Source organism: Euprymna scolopes, chromosome 13 (assembly GCF_053919585.1).
Source record: "Euprymna scolopes isolate OS-2025 chromosome 13, ASM5391958v1, whole genome shotgun sequence".
Taxonomy (NCBI): domain Eukaryota; kingdom Metazoa; phylum Mollusca; class Cephalopoda; order Sepiida; family Sepiolidae; genus Euprymna; species Euprymna scolopes.
In genome coordinates this window covers 128,549,468-128,559,022 of record NC_136494.1, presented here as the reverse complement: position 1 = coordinate 128,559,022, position 9,555 = coordinate 128,549,468, and positions in this window count along the sequence as shown.

Here is a 9,555-nt window from a genome sequence, read left to right as displayed (position 1 = left end):
AAAGAGAAAAGATGATGATATAAAAAATATTCCAAGCATAAAACAATATTTTGATACCTCATTGTGATACAGCTCCTTATTCTAGTAACTCCCTTATTCCAGTAACTCCTTATTCCAGTAACTCCTTATTTCAGTAATTCCTTTCCAAAAACTGCAAGTTTGTGGAACTCTCTTCCTGCTCACTGTTTTCCTCTTACCTACAGCCTTGGGCATTTCAAGACTAAGGTCAATAAACATCTCATGTCTTTGCAATAATCATCTTTCATTCTTGTTGGCTCATTACGTCAAATGGCTTCACTCCTTGTCTGGAGCAATTTCCATAAAAAAATAAATAAAATAATGTGAAAGGTTGTACTTAAGGGGGTCGATGTGGAAATCAAATAGTGAAATGCAAAATGTTCATATATTTTGAATCAGTTTTTTTTTTTTTTATGAATATAAATGGTTTAGTCTGAGTTCTGGTTCCTTCCAGGCTTATTCAGGTTGGCAAACGATAAGCGTATTCAATTTCTTTTAATCATTGCTATAGACATAATATAATCGATGATAATTCAAGAATTCGGTTCTTCCCCCCTTTTTTTTTTCTTCTTTAAACCACAACAATGAAGTAAGTAACAAATTGCTTTGACCAATCACAAAGTGAGATGCGTGATATCTGTCCTCAGGTGATGCTCTGTGTTATTCCATGCATTCATTTCTGCCTTCATGTATAAGAGGTCAGATGCATTGATAAACAGGACTGAATGAGAGAAGAATAAACAAGCAAATAGAAAAGGAAGCGAAAGAGACACAAAAAAAAAAAAGAAGACAAATCAACATTTTATGTTTTCACTCAGTTTTCATTATCACTTTAAAATTATTGTAAATGAAATACAAAATTTAACACTAGAGCACGTCAGATGCCGGGGCCACAAAATTTAATTTGTATCACATCACGTCACTCAATAAGTCCCAAGCCTAAGTAACCACACAGCAACTTTTCGAAAAATTTCAACTTTATTCATCAACCTCGTCTCCTTCTAATACTTCCGTTATAATCTGATGCTTTTTTGTAAATCATTTGTCTTTGGCCTCAAAATACATCTCTGTTTCTGATATCACTTCTTGATTGAAGTTTCTTACTTTAGAGCAGGGATCTCCAAACTACATCCCACAAGCCAGATCCGGCCTGCCAAAGTCTTTAATTTGGCCTCCAGAGTTCTTATGGAAAACGTAAAAATATCCAGGAAAAATTTTTTAAGTGTAAATGTGCGAAAATAGCGTGGTGATTTTTCTTTTTGTTCAGAAAATGATTAAAAGATTGAAGTTTTGGAGAACTAGTTTCACTAAAAAGCAAAGTTAAAGAGCAAAACAGTATAAAACATGTCATTTTTTTTATTTTGGCTCATGTAGCTCCATAACACTTCGAAGTGCAATTCATGTAGTTTATATATCTTGTATATATCTTGTGTGCTGCGACGTTGTTTGGCTGTGGAATTTATTATATATAATCTCTCACATTCTGAAAATCCTATCATAAGTTATTCGCTTGCTTAGCATTGCTGGATGGCATCGTCCTTTTGAGTCAAAACTCCTACTTGTGAGACATCGGCTTGGAGTTATTAGCTGGTTGGATGACCGCATCCCTCGTCGAGATGAAGTAGGTTCATTTCACAGTCGGATTTTGGCGTGGTTTGCTTGATCTGTGTTGGTTAATAGAAATTCTTGTGTGCAGGGCGTTTGCTCAGTTGGTAGAGTGCTTGCCTCGTATGCAAGAAGCCCGGGTTTCAAATCCTGAGTTCGGATGTGTCTAACTGATGAGCCCAAATGAGGGCGAAACTTGAGTCTTGGACTTCCGGTTCATTGACTGCCATTGTGGGCTGTGACGTTGTTTGGCTGTGGAATTTATTATATATATATATATTTTTTTTTTATACAAGGTGATCACCACTTATCAAGGCCTGGAAGCCACTCAGGGATAAGGGTGATTGCGTGTACAGTACGTTAGTGTTGAGATTTGATAAAGTGTCTACTTAAGGGGGCGGTTCATCAGGAATTTGTTTATGTTGGACTTGAAGACATCTAGATTGTAGTCAGGTGGGAAACAGGCAGATGGAACAGAGTTCCACAGTCGGGCACTTCTAAGAAAGAAGCTTTGTTCATGGAATCTACGCTTTGGTTTTGGCGCAGATAAAGAGTGGAGAAAATTTTTGATAGCGGTTTCAGCTAGATGGGTGTTTTTCGTGAAAGATCGGCGAGGGGGGACCAGGGATTGGAGCTCAGACGAGCACCTGCCATGGAAGTAATGATAAAACAAAGACAGGTTCGCAATGTCTCTCCTGTGGGCCACAGAGTTCACAGTTTTATAATTATATACAGGGTGGAACGATAAAATTGTCACCATAGAAAAGACGATATGATTCCATTTCTGTTTGATGAAAACAGGTTTTCTATTTTTTGTTGCAGACCATCTACTAGTTGGCCAGTTGTGTACAAACCCCAAGAGCGACAGGAGCCTTTTATCATGTCTGAAAGTGAGACAATGTTTAACGAGCAAGATTGGAGATGCACTACTGTACAAATCATGTTCTCTACCAATCAAAGTCATGACAATAAGACCATTGCCAAGCATTCTTAAAATGCATCGCTAGATTGCTATGAATAACAGGGGCATGCCCAGGGTGATGAAAACAAAGTTTCCGGCCACAGTTATGGTCTTTGGTATGGTTTCAAGTGAGGGCCATATCATGCCACTTCACATCTTCAAAGTCGGCTTGAAAGTCAACACCTAAGTATACCTGGACATGCTGAAAAGTGTAGTGGTCTCGTAGTGCAATCAGGTGGTCGCTGGCAGACCCTGGGTGTGGAAACAAGACTAGGCACCGGCCCATGTCCAAAGAGACCCGGGTTTGACTTCAGAGTGAGTGCTATGATTTTGTACCCTTCTCTCTCTGCCCCTTCCTCCAACATGAACCTGCTGAACTACTTTGTTTGGTCATACACCGAGAACATCACCAACATGACCTCCCACAACCTCAAAGCCAGCCTGATTGCTACCGTCTGCCGAATATTCACCAAGCTCTCACCAGCGCTTGTGGAAAAGGCATGCTCTCAGTTTAGGATCCGCATTGAAACAGTGATTGAGGCTGAAGGCGGCTACATTGAATAGATGTCAGCTCTACTACATAATCAAGTTACCTGAATTGATTTTTTAATAAAAGTTTTAAAATAAAGCTGTAGTGCTGTTTTCTTTAGGGTGACAACTTTATCATTCCACCCTGTAGATATATTATTGATCATAAAAAGGGGAGAAGGCAAGGGAGAAGGAGAGTAAGAGAAGTATGCGAGATGGAAATGGTTAGAAAATAGAATAAATCTTTTTCATGGGAAATATTTTATTAATCAGATCGATAACTTTTCTCAGATTTTCCTGATTCATTCCCTTCAACCACCTCTGCTAAATATTATAGCTGTTGTCAGGTCCTTCAGATCGCATCTACAGTCTTGTACAAGTTGGTCAGTGTAGGTGTGATGAGTTTATTTGTCTTCTGGGAGGCTACTAATTTCCGAGTCACTGTCTGATGGTGGTGCTGCAATCCAAAGCGATGCCTCACTAGATTCTGACTCTGATTCGCTCATGTCATCTACTGATGGTTGCGTTATTAACTGTATGTCTTTAACATGATGGGGCATGCCGTTGACCTGCATCACTTGTGGGCTGATTATTTCAGTGACTCGCCCGACTCCATACCTTGTTGGGTACTTTCCTCGCGGGTTTTTGATCCACACAACATCCCCTTTCCTCACTCTCTCTCCGGCTTCTTCCAGTTCAGACAGCGGGTTCGTCTCTATGCCCTTCACCCTGACATGATACCAATGCAATGTATCAGCCGGCACTCTAGAGGGCGAAACATCATCTTTCGGGGTTACATTGTACAAATAAACTGCCTCAAACACTGTGCAGCCTAATCTAGCCACGATTGTTTTGACGGTTTGATAATTCTGTTCAATCATCCCATGTCCATTAGGTACATGGGCACATTGAAACCTCAGATGTACTCCCTAGCTGTCCGTAAACTTTCTAAACTGCTCACTGGTAAATGCAGCACCATTGTCAAGCAATATCTCTGTTGGAGGTCCACATTCAAGGAAAATATTGTTTAGTTGACGGACAATAGTGACTTTATCTTGTCGACGCAGCATACGCCATATGGCAAACCTTGATGGACCGCAATCAATGAGAGTCAGGAAATCCTTGCCATTATGATGAGTAATGTCTATCGCTAACCAGCTCCAGTGGCTCCTAACTTCCAACTTCCCCTTTTCCCAGCGAACGGGTGCCGGGTCAATGAACTGGCATTCCATGCAGTTTTTGACCACTTCCATGACGTCTGCCCTTTGCACTCCTGGTTCAACCAACTTAGTTAAATATAGGGTCCGCTTGACGCCAGGATGCCCGCTTTGTTGGTGGATTTCCTTAATCTGATTAGACTGACCAGGGATCATAGATGCTGCACAGGGAGGTTGCGTAGGTTCAACAGTTCTTTTTCTTAAGTTTTGAGAAATTTGTGTTGAACAAAGATGGCGGCTTAGTTCAGATCAGTAACCAAGATGGCGACCAAGAATCAAATGCAGTCCGTCGTGTAGTTAACCTCTTAAGTTCTGAGATATTATGTTGAACAAAGATGGCGGTGTAGTTAAGATCAGTAACCAAGATTGCGGTGTAGTTCAGATCAGTAACCAAGATGGCGGCCTAGTTCAGATCAGTAACCAAGATGGCAGTGAAGAATTAAATGCGGTCCGTAACGTAGCAAATGGCGAACTGATTGAATCCAAAATTTGACGATTTTTATAATAATTTTGCAACATTTTGATTGGTTGTTTAGCACAGCCGTTGGTTATAAAAATGATTGGCCCATCCATTCATCTCATACCCCCATTACTGCGTCTGATGGGGAAGGTCTCCTAGTGGCTTCGGCTGCAGGGAGACAGGGTAGTACAAGTCAAGGTTCGTCACTTGACACTCAGCCCAACAGGTGAGGGGCCGGGAACCGGCCCAGCACCTGTTGGACTGAGGTATGCCGCCTGGGTAATACCTAGGAGGTCCACCCTCCCAGGCCTTGCCACCGGGCTTTCCAGTGGGGCAAGTTTATTGCTTGCTGCCTGAGGCGCCCCGACCGGGGAATGCCGCCGGGGTTACTCAGGAAATTTTTTAAATTGCAGGAGTGCCCCTTCTTTAGGGGAGCCTGTGTGGTTCCCACTTTCCGGCCTTGTGCCACATAATGCTGATGTGGGCAGCATTTAAATATATACCCCCATTACAAGTCAAAAACTTTTTACACACCCCGTTTTTTGATATAATGGAAAAATCCTTTCGGATTCAATTTTGGTTTCACTTGAGAAAACGAAAGAAAAATAAATAAATAAAAAATAAATGAACAAAGAAAAATAAGCCAATAAAATAATTGTTTTTTTTTCTTTTTCTTCTGGTTTTATGGGAATTTGTCTTTATTCTCATCGGTCAAAAAGAATTAATATATTGGTATAATGTGTGCAAAAAGAAGCCATTTTTTTTTTTGATACATATAAAAATAAACAGTTTTTAAATATATATAAACATACAAATAGAATACTTTTCAAATACATATAAACATATGCACAAAAATTCACAAATATACATTTTTGTTTTGTTTTAACAAATGTTTGCCAAAAAAAAAGATACAAAAAGAACTACTTGACAAAACAGGAAGTTTACAAAAGGATTTTAACAAGTGGCTTTTTTTTTTTTTGTAACAAAAAACTGGAAACATTATGTTAGGTATTAATTGGTTAATTTGGTTAGTAAGGTAGAAATGGTTGTAGTTTAACGTCGTGCCCGGGCCAATTTACAATTTTTTTTTTTTACTTTTTTTTTTTTTTTGGTGTGATTTTAACTGTTCATGCTTCTCCTTTTGGGTTTCTGAAAAGAGATTTATTCATAATTAGATTCCAAAAAGTTCGGTTATAAAATGTCTTAATTTTATTCTTTTTATAGGTTTAGTGAAAATGTCGGCTATATTATTCTCAGACGTCACATAAGTAAGAGTAATAGATTTTTTTCTTATTTCATCCCTTATAAAATGATATCTGATATCAATATGTTTCGACCGTTGATGAATCATAGAATTATTTGCTAATGAGATACTGCTCTGATTATCACAATGAATTACTATAGGTTTTTTACTTAGATCTGGTTTAAAATAGATTTTAGAAGGGTGTTCAGAAAAATTGCCTCCTGCACGGAATGAGTAAGAGCCACATATTCTGCTTCACAAGTAGAAAGTGCAACAATTTGTTGCTTCTTAGTTTTCCAAGAGATCATAGGTCCAATCTTTGACAGTCTAAAACAATACCCGCTATACTTTTTCTATCCTCAGAGTTAGCCCAATCTGAATCCGAGAAGCCTTCTAAATTTAGAGGATATGTGGATTTTTTAAATCTTAAAGATTGTTCCTTGGTTCCTTTTAGGTAACAGAGGATTTGTTTTGCACGATTAAGGTCTTTAATTGTCGGTTTCGATAAGTTTTGAGATAGTTTTGTTACAGTGTAACATATGTCAGGCCTTGTTGCGGTCATCAAGTAGATGAGGCTTCCTACCATTTCCCTGTATATTCGGTTATCTATGAATTTTGTTTCGGTCCCTATATTTTTATTTATGTCCATTTCGATGGGAGTTGAACGCGGCTTACAATCTTGCATTCCGAACTTGAGCAGAATTTTTTCAATGTATCGTGATTGGTTCATAGTTATAGTTTCATTTTCACAGGTAAATTTTATACCGAGGAACCATGACAGTCGTCGAAGGTCGGCTATTTTAAATTTTTTATTTAATTCATTTTTAGCATCTCTTAAAGTGTTGTCACAGTTTGAGGCGAGCAATATATCGTCAACCCAAAAAACCAAAATCAACAATTTATTACCTACATTTTTGGTATACATGCACACGTCTACGGGACATTGTTTGAATTCCTGTTCTATTAAATAATTATGGAGTGTTAAATTCCAATTGTGTGCACTTTGTTTTAGTCCATATAACGATTTATTTAATTTCCGCACCCAATTTTTATTTTTCATTTTAAATCCCTCTGGAGGGTAAATGTAGATTTCACAGTCAATCGGAGCATTTAAATAAGCATTTTTTACATCCATTTGATGTATTTTTAAATCGCATTGCGTGGCAAGTTGTAACAAAATTCTAATTGTCATTAAATTTGTCGTTGGTGAAAATGTTGCACAATATTCCACTCCAGGAATTTGTGAGAAACCTTTCGCTACAAATCTTGCTTTAAAAGTTTCACTGCCAGAAGCTGTGATTTTTTTGGAAAAAACCCAGCGTGAAGAAATTATATTTTTATCTGTTGGTTTTGCCACTATTTCGTATGTGTTATTTTCAGATAAAGCTTTCAATTCGGATACCATAGCTTTTTCCCATTCTTGGTGATTTTGTGAATTAATCGCTTCATTATAACTTTCCAGTGCGCTGTTCAACGAATAACAGTAATCCACGGCATAATCTTGTATCTTTTCGATTTGTAAGAAGTCTGGCCTTTTTCGCTCCCTTATTGGGTATCGACGTGTCTGGTTACTGTTTTCGTCAGAAGTACTGTAATTATTGTCGTTATTAATATTTTCATTGTGATCGATTAAGATGCTAGGCAATATTTCACGTTTTTCATTCACTAGATCGCCATTTTAAAACTTTAATGTATCATTGAATTTTACACATCTAACCCTTTTTATGGCATTTTTAGCTGCAAAGTAGATTAAATATGCCTGACTATATTTATCGTAACCTACGAAAGTACCTTTCTCGCTTTTAGTATTTAGTTAACTAATGTTTTCTATAAATGCAAAACAATCAGAACCGAATAGATGCATTCTATTCATTTTAGGTTTTATACCGCAAAACGCTTCATACAGCGTTTTTCCTAGCCTCTTATTGAACGATCTATTTCTGATATATGCTACTGCCATTAAAGCGTATGTCCATAAACTATGCGCTAATTTCGATTCGATAAGTAGGCATCTTGTCATCTCAAAAAGGGTTCGCCATGCCCTTTCAGCTGTGCCATTTTGGAAGGGGGAGTATGGTGCCGATTTATCGTGTTTAATACAATGGTTAGTTAATAGAAGTTCAAAGTCTTTACTAGTAAATTCAGTCCCATTGTCTGAGCGAATACATTTTACTGAACCGTACGGGGCAACATCAGCTAAATATTTCTTAGTGGCGAGGATAGTGTCAGATTTGTTTTTTAGAAAGTAAACCATAATTAAACCGGAAAAATCATCAACAAAGTTCAAAACGTACCTTAGATTGTTTCTCCCCATCGGGCTGATCGGACCGGCTAAGTCACAATGCACAAGTGAGAGAATTTTCGTAGCTTTTTTGTCTGGTGTTCGGCTTATATCTTTTGTCATTTTCCCCTGTGCACACACATCACAATTTGGGAGATCGTCTGAAGGTATTATTTTCATGCCTTCAACTACATTTGGTAATTTTTTAATATCAGCTGTATTGCAGTGTCCTAAAATTTTATGCCAGGTTTCCAAGTCGTGACAGGCAGTTTTTTAGGGAACCATACTTTTTAAATAATATAGTCGGCCATTTTCTTTAATGTCAAATACAGTTCCATTGGGATATGTCAATTTTGATGTATTTTGGCCAAATTGTATATTCGCGCCTTGTTTAATTGCAGCCTGTACGGAAAATATGTCTTGCTTAAATGTAGGTATGAACAGAGCATTCTTTAGAATACAGTTACAGATTTCGCCTTTATTATTTTTTAGGTATATTTTAGCATTGCCTCTTTTCAAGACTATATCATTTATTTGACTACCATCAGCAACTTCGACAAAATGACTTTGAGGATTAAAGTTTGAATCAAAATTAATAAAATCAGATTCCTTGGTGATAACGCGCGCTGTAGCACCACAGTCTACAAGGAGGTTTTTACCGTTTGTGGTATTGTCAAAGTTACATGTGAATAGAAATGTATGTTCTTCCTCAAAGTTCTCAACGTTTTTTACGGAGTCCATTTTAGAGTGTTTATATCGACATTGGAAACTTTTGTGGTTGGGTCATCCACAATTATAGCAGATAATTTTATTCTTTTTCTTGGGAAAATTACTTTTGGAGAATATGTTGCGGTGAGTTGCGTAATTTGGTGGTGTCTGCTTTCGAGAAGCATTTTTGAACTTCATAATATTGCTGGAGTTATCATTGTCCACGAGTTTCCGATTAGTCTCTTCGTAACTGCGCAGTGGAAGTGTGCTGGGCTCATAACCTGTTAAGTTTTGAGACATTTGTGTTGAACAAAGATGGCGGCTTAGTTCAGATCAGTAACCAAGATGGCGACCAAGAATCAAATGCGGTCCGTCGCATAGTTAACCTCTTAAGTTCTGAGATATTATGTTGAACAAAGATGGCGGCGTAGTTCAGATCAGTAACCAAGATGGCGGTGTAGTTCAGATCAGTAACCAAGATGGCGGCCTAGTTCAGATCAGTAACCAAGATGGCGGCGAAGAATTAAATGCGGT